This window comes from Lutzomyia longipalpis, chromosome 1 (assembly GCF_024334085.1).
Source record: "Lutzomyia longipalpis isolate SR_M1_2022 chromosome 1, ASM2433408v1".
Classification (NCBI taxonomy): domain Eukaryota; kingdom Metazoa; phylum Arthropoda; class Insecta; order Diptera; family Psychodidae; genus Lutzomyia; species Lutzomyia longipalpis.
This window is the reverse complement of record NC_074707.1, coordinates 24,562,750-24,575,741: the sequence shown is the minus strand read 5'-3', so window position 1 is coordinate 24,575,741 and position 12,992 is coordinate 24,562,750. Positions and strand designations below refer to the sequence as shown.

The following is a 12,992-nucleotide window of genomic DNA, read 5'->3' as shown; positions in this document are numbered from 1 at the left end:
CCTTAATTTATGATGACTGAAAAGATTTATTCTATTCTCCCAGAATCGTCTGGATGAATGTCTTTTTTCATATTTTTTGAGTCATTAAAGAAAACAAGTGAGTGTGAGGTCATCCTCTCAAAATATTTATGCAAATGTAGAAATGTGTTGCATCAAATGGACAATTCAAATTGTTACCCTCTTACGCTGCAGGTTCATTTTTCATTTGTCATATTTTAGTATGGGAGGAGCTGTATGATTAATCTTCACCGAGCTAAGAATCAGAATTTCGTCTTTGTTTTTTTTATTCTTAAATTTTATTCTACCTCCAAAATACAAGACAGACACTACACACGAATAGAGGAGGAAAAACTCTGTTTTTATCTCACTGAGGAATTTATTGTTACAAATTATTTTGCCCACCACCATTAAACATGAAATCGACAAGAACACTCAAGAGAGCACAATGAGAAAAATTTCCTCAAAAGTCACATTGGAATTCATTTGAATATTTCAAGGAGATCAACGTTTTATGATCAATTTGCTAGTCGTTGGTCGCGCTGGTGTTTAACTTCAACTCAATCATGCCGATTTATTTCTCACAATCTCTGGGGAGGAATTGCTTATGCCATGGGAACCTGACTAAGGAGAGACTATGTGATATTATTAAATTGCTTGGCGATTGAAGGCGACTTTGGCTAATTATGGAAATATTTTAGGAGTGGTTGTGTAATATTCTTTCTGCGGTGGCACCACGTCGCCGAAGGACTTTTGTAGGTTTTTACGGAAATTCCAGACAATTTCTTCAGTGTGTAACTCCTATTGGCGCAAGATTAAACATTAAAAACCAATGTAGTAAACTTAATGGTGATTGCTATGAGAATTTATTTTAGTTTTCACTTTCTTATCACCCAGAGACATCGCGTTTTTTTTTCAAAGTTCACTAAAGATCTTCAATTTTACTGTCGATTGACAATTCCCCTTGGAGAGAGCAATTTTTCACGGCGAGATATCTTCCATGAACCACGTTTTCAATTGTGTGCCAAGAGGAGGGCAACTCACAAATTACAATGGATGTATTCACCAATTTGCCGATCTACAGGAAAATCTTGCAAAGAGCTATTCTGAATGTATACTGGTTATCTATATAATAAAGAAAGGTCTGTTTGTTGGTAATCTTCGTGTCTGTACAGCTATACAAATCTACACCGTTTAACCGATTGCGATGAAATTTGGTACAGAGGCTCCTTATATCAGGCGCTTTCGAGTGGCCGTATTCATTTCCCCCCCAAAGCCCCCCTTCGGGTAGCCCCCATATAACTCTCATGCAGTTTTTGCGAATTTTTGAATTTGGCGCCTGAAATGTTGTATGAAAATGATTTCTTTTCTTTGCGAATTTTTCTTTGGGATTGATAAGTGGCCCTAATCGCCCTAATCTACCTTTAAACCTTCACAATTTATTTTCTTTAAAATTTGCGCGAAGCGCAACAAATCCCCGCGAAGCGGGTCGAGGTAAATTGGAGCGAAGCGACAATTTACCTCGTGTACAATAAAAAGAAGGTGTGAGAAATATTCAATCGCTTGAAATTTTGCTATAATAAATATTCAGTTTAAAAATACTTGTTAGTTTTAGAAAAAAAATGTTATTTAAATTCGCGAATGAAATTGTTTTAGAGCCGCCATTAGATAAGGGATGGTCACGTTATTTTGGAAACTCTACAGGAACAAAATGGCCAAAATGTTAGAATTTCAAAAAAATGTTTTGAGCACAAAAATTTATTTTCTAAATCGAAAGTAGTGAATTCTTATCAGTATTTGGCCATTTAACAAGAGTGCAAGCAGATTTCAAAATTTTGGTTTAAAAATTGGCTTGAAAATCGCTCTTGAAAGTCCCCGAGTTTCCAAAATAACGTGACCATCCCTTAGTTGCAGGATATAAGATATTTTATTGAACATATTAAAGTAATAAAACTTTCTTCTAAGACCTTTCTCTGAACTCTTGAATTAATAAGTTGACTTTCCCTCCTAAAAGTCATTAATTTCCTTATGCTCAATTTTCCTAATATCTCTATACTTTGACCCTAAAACTGTATTTATTTAAGAAAATTAATCTAATATTATTTAAGGAAAAGGAAGGAAAAGCAAATTTCCGATCAATACTTACATAAATACTCTCCTCTGTTAAATTCCATGCGAGTTTAACATGTACAAAAATCAACTACTTTAGTGTACTTTCACCTCTAGAAACCACAAATGTATATGCGAGTGCAAATAGGAGGTATAAACAGTTTAGCTTCAAGAGTCAATTACACTTCTTCGGGTATACCGAGAAGTGGCTCTTACAATAGATTTTGATCTGCATCATCTGATAAATCCTACTCGTGAACCTTTCGCAGTGGCGCTGTGTAATAAACATTATGATTGCACATAGATTGAGCATGCTTTATGAAAAAAAATTAATTGCAAACCTCTTAAAGTGCTCTCATTGCGGTGAAATGGAAAACGTCAAAGTATTTTGCATGCTGGATATATTTTTAATATTTCTCATAGGGAGAGAAAAAAATGTGGAGCAAAACTAATCACGTATTTTGAATTGACCTTATTTCGTGTTCACCAGCAAAAATGTTTGGAGTCATTATTGATTAATTTGAAGGCAGCTGACTTGGGGTGTTCAAAGCTCGTATCTCTTGAACTTGCCACGGCTTTGGCTTGAAAAATCTCGAAGAAGGTGGACGAAAAAGCGGCAGTGATTGAGAGTCATGGGAGTTCCTTGGAGAGTGGCATGTGGAAATTGCAGGAGTGGCAAATCACAACAATGTTGCGCCCAGAATGTGCGTTCTGCTGGAGCCACCAATTGCCCAGTCGTGATCGTTGTATGTTGGTGGAATTTGTGAATCTGATCGCAAACTCTTGGCAGTATGAGAGCTCCGTGCGGGGAAATTAGCGATCAAAAGAGCCTCTCAGATCAGGTAATTGAGGAACTACGGCAAGTGGTGCATGTTTTCTGCACGCACCGTACACACCAGAAATCCCAGCTCGTACAATGATGCGAAAGTGAAATTCATCTCACCCATTGAAGATCACTGGCCACATGCCTCGATATCGCGCTTGTATTTATTGCAAATTGCAAGTTTTATAGTTTCATTAATACGCGCCCACCTTCTTTGCTTCGAGGCGAATTTGCACACAAGTTTGGAGATCATGAACGCGATTCACCAAAGAAGACCATTCCAAGCGAGAGAGGAAAGTTTCTAAATGATAAATGATATCCCTGGAAGATGAAATTCAATATCCATCCAACCAATTCGCTCTTCAACTTACTTTATATTATACTTTTGCGATCAAGGGAAAATCGCTCTTGGAGCGTAATGCAAATGTAATTGAGTTAAGTTACCACAAAACTCTTCTTGGCATAATCTTCAATGTCTTCTATTGTATTGAAAGTAATTCTTTTTTGTAACATTATATTTTTAAATCAAATGATGCAACAAAAGGTAATTCAGTTAGGAGAAAAACTTATTCATAAGAAAATAATCTCCATAAATTAGTTCATTAGGTTGTTGTGGCAGAATCAACACATTTTGTGAGGTATCTTCCTGCCTGCGTAATGTTTTGAGAGCAAATAGAGGTTTTTCTCGCTTGGAAGACAGCATGGGAAATATCTTCTTTTTCACAAAGGTATAAACGTGGTGTACATATTTGCTTTCTAATTAACTTCCCTTGCCTCTAAATGCGAAAACTTCTTCAGCTTCAGCTAATTCTTGCATTTAGAACGTACTTATTTGCAAGTCTTTCAACTATATGGTTTATTCCTTTACTCACATTGGCTTCCTCTCTGGGTGCATCCGACGGGAAAAGAAGTACATAATATTGCTTGTATAAAAGAGGAAGGGATCACCCGTCATCCGAATAAACAGACAGTGTGTAAGAGAGCCTCAGGAAATGAATGCCACACACTAGTAATTACATTTATTTATTATACTAATGTTTCTGTTGATTTTCTCCATATCCCTCACAACGCAAATATACCACAATCTTATGAACTCTGATGATGATTATGGTGACTCTGAAGCATCTCATGCCAACAAATAAATGTAGGGTAGGAACGATATGAGTTGAGATTTGCCATTGCGTTCTTTTTGCACCTTCCTTCCTTCTTCAGGTAATGTGTGTTAATTAATTGAGCATTGTAACTATATATATTTTCCCAACATCAAAGTAACTTCATAGAGTTGAGCAAAAACACACGTACTATTTGAATGATTGAGAGCACAAACGACATTTTTTGCTCATATTCGCGTGAAATTCAAATGGTGGAGAGAAATTAATATGACATAGGCTCTCTAACTAATTTAAATTGATAGAGTAGAGCATAAACTAAATGGGTATGTGTGTGTGGAAAATTCTCTTTGGGAATGTAGCCGTGCAAATTGTCAATGATGTGAAATTAGCATAAATTTATACTCTTGACACGGGAGAAGGTCTAAAATGCGAGTAAAAACTCACCAATTCACTCATCAAAGCGTTCATATGATGGAAGAAAATCAAGATTGTAACTCAATGATATCGCACTTAAAAACTCTCTCACACATGTTGTGCGTAATCTGAAATTTTATCGACATGAGGTAGTTAATTTGCAATCAGATGGAAAAATATTTCGGAATCTTTGGCTTGTTTTGTACCACACAACACCAAAACATTCTTTGGGTTGGATTAACCACCCACGGAGGTTGTTTCGACGACGCTTTTTTTCGGCAATGAATTGCTCAATGGGTGAAAAATTCCGTATATGAAAATAAAGTAAAAATGACTTTCTCGCACTCCCAATGTTTCTTCGCCAAGGTTTTTGTTGATTCTCAGTCAGCTTTTTTGTGGTGACATGAAAGAGAAATGAATTTGATACAGAGTGCGATGAGTTTGCAAGAAAAAGAGCATATAAAGGGTGTCAAATGAAAAGCATTTGAAAACGACACGCCAAATCCATTTTAATCTCTCAATTGTACATTTCCAAAGTGTTTTTGCAAACATATTTTGACTCTTTTTTTTCATGAGAAACCACCATCAGTGCCACTGAGCATTTCATTTTCCCAACGAACAAACAAATTTTTTTTTAAACTAAAATGACTTTAAACTTTACCATAAATAAACGAATGGAAGATATTTTTGGATTAAATTTATAGGCTCTATGTAATTCCAAATCTTCTTCTTACAATATAAGATTCTTATCAGAAATCCCTCTGGCTAGAATTTTCTTTTCAATAATATATTAAATCATCTTAAGATAATATATTTTCTTTTCTACAACTTTAAAAATTCTCGTGATCATCCTTCAATTTTATGTAAAATTTAATATTTAATCATGACTTTAATAAACAAGAATTTATATATCCTGAATAAATATTTTTTCTGTATGTGAAAAAAAATCAAACCACAGCAGGAGAAGAGGTGTGTGCGTGTGTGTGAAAGATGAAAAATTGCATTTTCACCATCAACAAACCCCGGGTGAAAAAATAATACCCGAGGGGATTATTGGTGGAAAAGTGTCAGAGAGGGTGTAACTAATAGTTGGTTACCATGTGAAAAATATTACAGCATTTTTGTGACACAAAAGTGTTGGGGAGTGAGCTCGATTCATTCTCCAGGACCACCCGTAACGATCCCAAATGGTCGTCACCACCCAGATACATCCCCATTCAAGGGGATTACTCACTACACAGCTCAGTGAGGTGCGATGAATTTGGTCAGACAAACAAACAGGTGTGCGTTGGACAGGAACGACCACCGACTCTAACTGACCACAGTGAGTGAGATATTCTCGTGAAAAGCAAATTTATTTAGTGGTGCAATTCCATTTTATCTAAACTTAATATTTGGATATTACTTGTAACTACGTGGAAAATCATTTTGATCAAATACTCAATTCCAGTACTCTGTCGGATTCTATGCTATGGGCTCTCGCATAAAAGTCATATAGCTACCTATACCAAAATGTTCAATAGAGCCATACAAATTCGACAGCACGAGCACTAACTGACGCAAATTTATGGGAGCACATTCAAACTTGATTCTGTACCACTCCATATCGGAGGTATTTAGCATATTTGTTGAAGAGGTAGATGTGCTGAAAAAATGGAAGATTAATAACTTTCGACTGCGTCATTATTTATATGAAGGCACAGAGTGCGGATTATAAATTAAATTCGCTATTTTATTGCTTTCCAATAACCGTCGTCTATATTTTCATCCTCTCCCTCATTTTTTTGTACCAATTAAGCTTGATTTCGCTTTTATAAAGTCTATATGTATGTACATACATAAATAGTCGATATATAAAAAAATCTATGGTGATCTATGTAGAGTTGAAAGATCTGCATCAAATTTTTTTAAACATATCCTAATTCCCACAGATATATTATTTTATTGTAGCGTATTCAGTGAAATTATATCACATTACAATAAATTTTATTGTCAATTTTTAAATTTCCCCTCATTAATTCACTCAAGTTATTGTGAATGGACCAAATTAAATAACAAAAAAGAACCATTATACAGAAACACTATAGAGGCCCACCATTGTGGAAGTTCTTTTGGGGAAAAGTACCAAATTTCACGCGTGAATGGACAAAGCTTTCATTGAAGATTGGCATAGCTGCTTTGCAAGAAGTTGCTGCTATGGAGATTTTTGTAGCAAAATTATCCAGCTTCTCCTTTCACTTCTCATGGGCATTCTGTGAAATTACGCGGGGTAAAGAAGTCTATATACGATGCAAATGAAAAATTTGTTCGAGTGAGAGTGAGATTGAGAGCAATTTTCATGCTATAAAACCGTCATCAAAATAACCTTCGTCCGGCTATAGAGATTTTCCCATAGCACCGACCATCGTGCACCAATCTTGAACTGATTAATGAATAATTGCAAGTGCAGGTTCATTCTGCATACATTTGAGAGATCCACTTGACTACTTTTTTTTTCTTCATTTGATACATGTCTCCATTTTATTGCCTCCACCTTGTTTGCCATTGATATGCACTAATTATTCCAATGCTCGAGGCAAATTTCTATTGCTCGTTGCCCTGATGTGCGTGTGCCTCGGTGTTGGTACCTATATAAAATGATAAGAAAAGCGATTCCTTTGAGGTGATAATCTCACTCTCTTTGCTTTCTTAATTGAGTGTCACTTTGGTATTCATTAGTACCTCAACTTCATGTTTTCCTCGTGCCAATACGTATACACACAAACACCACGATTCTCTAAACACGGCATGCCTTTAGCCAGACCACCGACTCGGTGATTGAGTAAAAGCATGAGGAACTGGTCCAAAAAACTTCTCGATTGCATTTTTCGAAAGAGAAAGTCCCACTACTGCCTGCCATGAACTCTTTTTTCACTCTCATCCGAGGGCAAACGCGATATGTGATGGATTGCCATAGATGGAGCAATAAAACATCGCCTCACATCTCCCACCAAATTGAATTCAATTCTCCAGAGAGTGATCTTCCTGCCTCAAACTGTTCGACAAATATTTTCTTCCAATACATACATACATATATATCGCATTCAACCATTTTTCGCGACAGAGGAGCTCTTTTGTGGGAGTTTGAAAACTTTTCAGACAATTTTTCCATGGTAACACTCAAAAGTGAATTGTGAATGGTGTGAAAAGTGGCGAAAGATATTGGCAAAAGGGGTGGTTTATTGGAAGTTGTCACGAACAGAAAACCATCCCAAGTTATCCCACAGAGTTTAACCCCATCTGACCATCAAGTGCAGCCACAACTCGCTTCAATGATATCCAATCTTATGAGCAAGAACTATATTATATATAGGAGTTTTATACTCACAAAGTGATGTTTATGGAGTTCTATACAAAGTTCACCAAAAGTGAGAACAATTTGGAGAAAATTCTTCACTAAAACTTTGCAACATTGCTTTCAATTCACTTCATCGGAAAATCTTGTCAAGAAACTAACTTTCAGAGAGCCACACATTAAATCATTATCGGTAAAAGTGTCGATGCAACAAAATTGAACTTGGCATTCCTCCCACATCAAGAGTGTTGCAAGATGACATGAAAAACTAACCCCAAGTAAGGGCACTTTCAATAGAGCAATGTACACCACACTTCCTGCGTGCATTTAGCAACATTTAAGCTATACACAACTAATGTTTAACGAATTTGTAGTGATTTTTTGTTCATTAATTGAAATTTGTGTATTACAATGAGATTATGTATTTCACTCTGCACGCGGATTAGTATTTCATGCAACCGACTTTAAATGCTTACTGTAAATCTCACTAAAAGCAACTAAAAGCTTTCCCTTTGGAATTACGTTTTGTGAATTTCACTTGTGGAAGAATTTTCCCCTTTCTCCCACATTCCGTTTTTCTACTATATAATTATCACAGGTAAACATTTCATCAATTTCAAAACAAATATTAATTTTATTCGGAATGTATGTTTAGAGTATTTCTTGGAATTCTTGAGAGATGGTAGCGTACGAATCATTTGTTAATTATATACACAAAACCTATCCATTTCAGCCCACATGAAATTACCAAATAAAAAGCATATCTCTTTACAAAAAAATGCTTTTAGGAAATACATACATATTGATGAATTTTATAATATAGGTATCGGTTTATATTTTCATCGCCTATGATGCGAGGTATAAAATTTAAGAAATTTCATCTCTAGTTGATTTAATGCTCTATGGATATAAATATATATACATGTAAAATATGTTATAACTTTTAGCATGTCACTGAACAGCAGTACTATTATGTATAATATTAAAATATACATAAATTTCCTTAATAGTTTTGGCGGGAATATAAATTAAGGTAACTTAGTTATTTCTATTTAATTATTATTTGATGTACCTATTGATTTATTATCAAATATTAGTTGGTATACCACAATCGTGGCATACCAAGTATTGTAATCGTCGGAAAAACCGACCCCCTAAGATCGGGCTCAAACTTGGTATGAGCACGTTTTAGACATCCCACATTACGAAAATGGTGGTGGAAAATTTTTGATCCGGCCGGCCTGCCGGCCGGCCTGCCGGCCCGGACTCCACATTTTGCCTTATAACTCAAGAGCGGTAACCGATAGAGACTTCCGGTTTGAAGTTTTCTATAGAAATGTGGGTGTAAAATTTCATTTTTTCGCATTTTCAAAATCCAAGATGGCCGCCGTCCGCCATTTTGAAATACCGTCGATCAGTTCCCTTAAAGCTAGAGATCTGAAATTTTAGTATGTTGTAGAGCTCAGTGAGATGTTTTCATCAACAAATCATACTTGAAAATCGGTCAAGCGGTTTAGCAAATATGGCGGCCTAAAGCAAAAAGTGTTTTTTCGATATAACTCGAGAACGGCTTGACCGATTTTGACCATCTTGGTATCAAATGAAAGGTATTGAGAAGCCCTACGACTGTCTAGAACATTCCAAGTTCCAAAAATGGCCGCAAGAGGCGCTAAAAACAAAAACAAAAATTGCCTAAATTTAAGGGGCTATATCTCCCAACATCTGTTATCGTTTTCCTTTAAATTTTGATATGTTGTAGCCTGACTCAATATCTTTCATCAGTCCAAAAATGAAGAAATTCTATGTCACCGTTTAGAAGATATAGCCATTTGAAAAATTCTTGAATTTTAAAAGTTCTAAGAGTTATATCTCTTGAACGGATTGTCCGATTTTGCTCAATTTGGTATCAAATTAAAGGTTTTGCAATTCTCTACAACTTTCTGGAACATCAGAAACCTCTAAAACCATTCCTTGAGGACAAAAAGTCCAAAAAACTGTTTTGGTAGAACAAAAATCCGCAATTTTGTGTTCTGGAGGTGACCTTGAAATGTATCGAAATATATGTCAGATTATAGCTTATTTCAATACCTTTCCAAAACTAGTCAAGAAATTTCTGTATGTGCAATAGAACTTGAGATATAACCATTTTTGTCTTTCGAATTGATGAATTTCATAAAAAAAAATCAACTTTGCCTACTAATACTACTTAAAAATTAAATTACAACGCATAGACTGACCCATCCGCGTTGTGGTATACCAACTCTAATAACTGGACGCGTTATGATTGACTTTCTCATTCTTCCACACCATGTAATAAATCTTTATGACTTATTTCTTAGTTTTTTATGGAAACTTTTTTCTTAAATTTAAATTTTTTTACACCATTTTAGGATTCATTCTCCCTTGATTTACTACACCCTCTTGCTAATCCATATCAGTGGTGAATAGAAGGGTCTCCTGAAGCAGGAGAGGAATTATGAGCTATTGAAATATGAGAGGGTGGTGTGGGAGAGGAAAGCATTGTGATGTTTGGCACAAGTGCTGACATGCAGCGCAAAATGTACTCCGCATCCAAAAGAGTGTATTTTCAGCTTCGTGATGCGTGTAAATCGAAAATCCATTAATTAAGTACATACACACATCGCTCGCACCGAAACCACATCATCTTGTGCGATAATCGCATGAGAATTTTACATTCATAAATGTCATTTGGGAATTATTGTAGATTAATCCCAATTTATGTATGTGAAAAAAAAGTTTTTTTCATCTCTCTACCATCTATCTAAAAAGCCATCAGAAAATTTCTCCCGCGAGGTCAGCACGATATATTCCTGGCATGCCAAAGGGGAAGTTTTTCCTCTGAGGGATTGGAATTTCATTTGGGAAATCTTTGGTCATTGCATTGCATGAAGATGAAATCAACTGGTGATGGATAGAAAGGATGAATCAAAAGCCATAGCTTCGAAATGCAATCTATAAATTGAGCAAAGTCATTGAGAGACTTTGCAAAATTCTCCATCCATCAATTGGATGTTACGCTGGGGCTATTGATCATGGCAAATAATTAATAAAGTAGCGCAAGAAATTTTCTTTCTACACATTAATTACATTTCATTTTCGATGAGCAAATTGCCGCTGTCTGGCCTTCAACTTGAACTTTCCATGCCATCTCAAACGGGTGTCGGTGCTCTTTTTTTGGCCAACTTTTAATGTGAAATTAATATTCGTGAATAAATTTTCTCACATGTTTGGAACTTCTCTTTTTGTCTTCTCTCCGCAAATTCAACAGGATTTTTGCTTCTTTTTTAGTATTTGCAGTTTTCTTTTTTTGCTAAAACTTGCTTTCTTGTGTTTGAAGACGGGAATAGTGGAAAAAGTAAATAAAAGAGGATTCCAAAAATTTAAATGTTTTTTTCTTAAATTTACTTCTGTAAATGAATGAATTTAATTAAAACCTTTTTTGGAGACCTTTTCTAGTCTTTTTTTCAAATATAGAGAGAGTGAAATTTTAGAAAATCGTGCAACTTCCCTGTTCAATTGGGTTTAAGGGGAAATTCATAGTAAATTAATGATGGTGTCTGCAAATGCTAGCATTGCGCTGTAGTGCATTATTCCATTTGAAGAATGCCTCATCAATCACGTCCCCCATTTCACCGTTTCGACATAATTAAAAGAACATTTCACTGAATTACAAATGTTGATTGACTGATGGATTGATTGTTTGACAAATTCCTATTGATTTCGCGTCCCAGTGCAATTTTCGCTGCCGCATCAACCCTTCTATTAGCACCTCTGCACACTGAAAATGCCATGAAAATTGGCAAACTCCACGAAGATGACTCTTGCAAAAGAATGCGCTATTCTCACTTCCAGTCAAGCATAGGTATTCAATTGAGACACACGCCGGCTTTTGTGTCTTTTCCCATCATCTATTATACACAATAAACCAAAAAGCAGAGTCTTCATAAACACTACGTGTACGCGCCTGCAGATTGAGTTCTGTTTGCATGAGAGAAAGTCCCAAGAGATATTTCACATTTTTTGACACATCTCAAAGAAACGGAAGAAGATGTTATTCAACACTTTTTTTTTTTCTACACACCAAGTCTGACACAATGTTGCTAAATTATTTATATTTTCTCCTCTAATTCCTCATACCCTTGCCCCGAAAATGATGTACTCCGTCCCAAAAGTGTCTACTTAACGTCGTGGAAAATCCACTTGAGAATATCATACTTCCATCTCAAGTGGTTTCTTATCTCTCAACACTCTCGTCACTCTTTCTTCAACTTCTTAAAAAAAAAATCTCAATCCGATGGAGTGTTAATTTTCTAAAGAGATTTTCTCAAATTTCTCCTTCTATTGAACTCAAAAGTGCACCAGAAAGCCACGAGAATACAATCTTTAGATGCAGAGTGAAATCCATTAGTTTATCTCATTTTCACGAAATGAGGTCTCAGTTCAGTGGTGGGGAAAATTCATGTCCTCAAGAATTGCGATATTGCAATGCACAATTCAAACTTGAGTGTGTATTTAGTTCTCTCCTAAATTACCCAGAGCTTGTGTTTGTTTGATAAAATTATATACGAATGTATTCCAAAGAGGCAACTGCAAGAATTTCCAATTAGTACAAAAACGACAGATTACTCGTCATTTTTATTTTAGAGAAAATTCTCATAAAAATTAATGAGATATTGAGATAAGGTGTTTTATAAAAGCCATTTCAGACTTATAATTAAAAAAAAAAAAAAGATTTTCATATTCAATCTCGCGAGCTTTTGAGATCCGTTGATTTTCACTTTCCCTTTTGCGAATTGTTCTTCGTCCCAGACAAAATTTTGATTTGGCGATAAGAAAACTTGAAATTTCTTCATATAACAATACAATCTAATAAAACATTATTATTCACAATTTTAAATAACACATTTTGCCATGAGGTATTGAGTTTCTCAATTAATCCAAACGCATATAACTTTATTTTTCTTTCAAACTATTTTTACTGGAGATTACGTTACAAAAAGCAATATATCACTTGACACATTTCTTATAATACAACAAGTGTGACCTGTCATCTATAGCCACCATCATACATAAATCTTCACCGTGCTCACCGTGAGAAGGCTAAAGAATACAATAGAAAGACTGATTGACACCGAAATTAATTTAACGATATTGGCAATATTTTAAAAATGTTTTTTTTTTC

At 35.3% G+C, this 12,992-nt stretch overlaps 1 protein-coding gene across 4 annotated transcripts in view; it reads right to left on the bottom strand.

Annotated features, from left to right (window-relative positions):
• The window catches only part of LOC129797396 (uncharacterized), a 54,289-nt gene that overhangs the window by 37,566 nt on the left and 3,731 nt on the right, over positions 1 to 12,992 (bottom strand). Inside the window, exon 1 of one of the 4 annotated variants that reach the window (XM_055839888.1) lies at positions 7,823 to 8,209. The exons of the other annotated variants lie outside the window; for them this stretch is intronic. The gene's annotated coding sequence lies outside the window, so the exon portion shown is untranslated. Of the gene's footprint in view, positions 1 to 7,822; positions 8,210 to 12,992 lie in introns of those variants that run through there. 4 annotated transcript variants of the gene reach the window in all.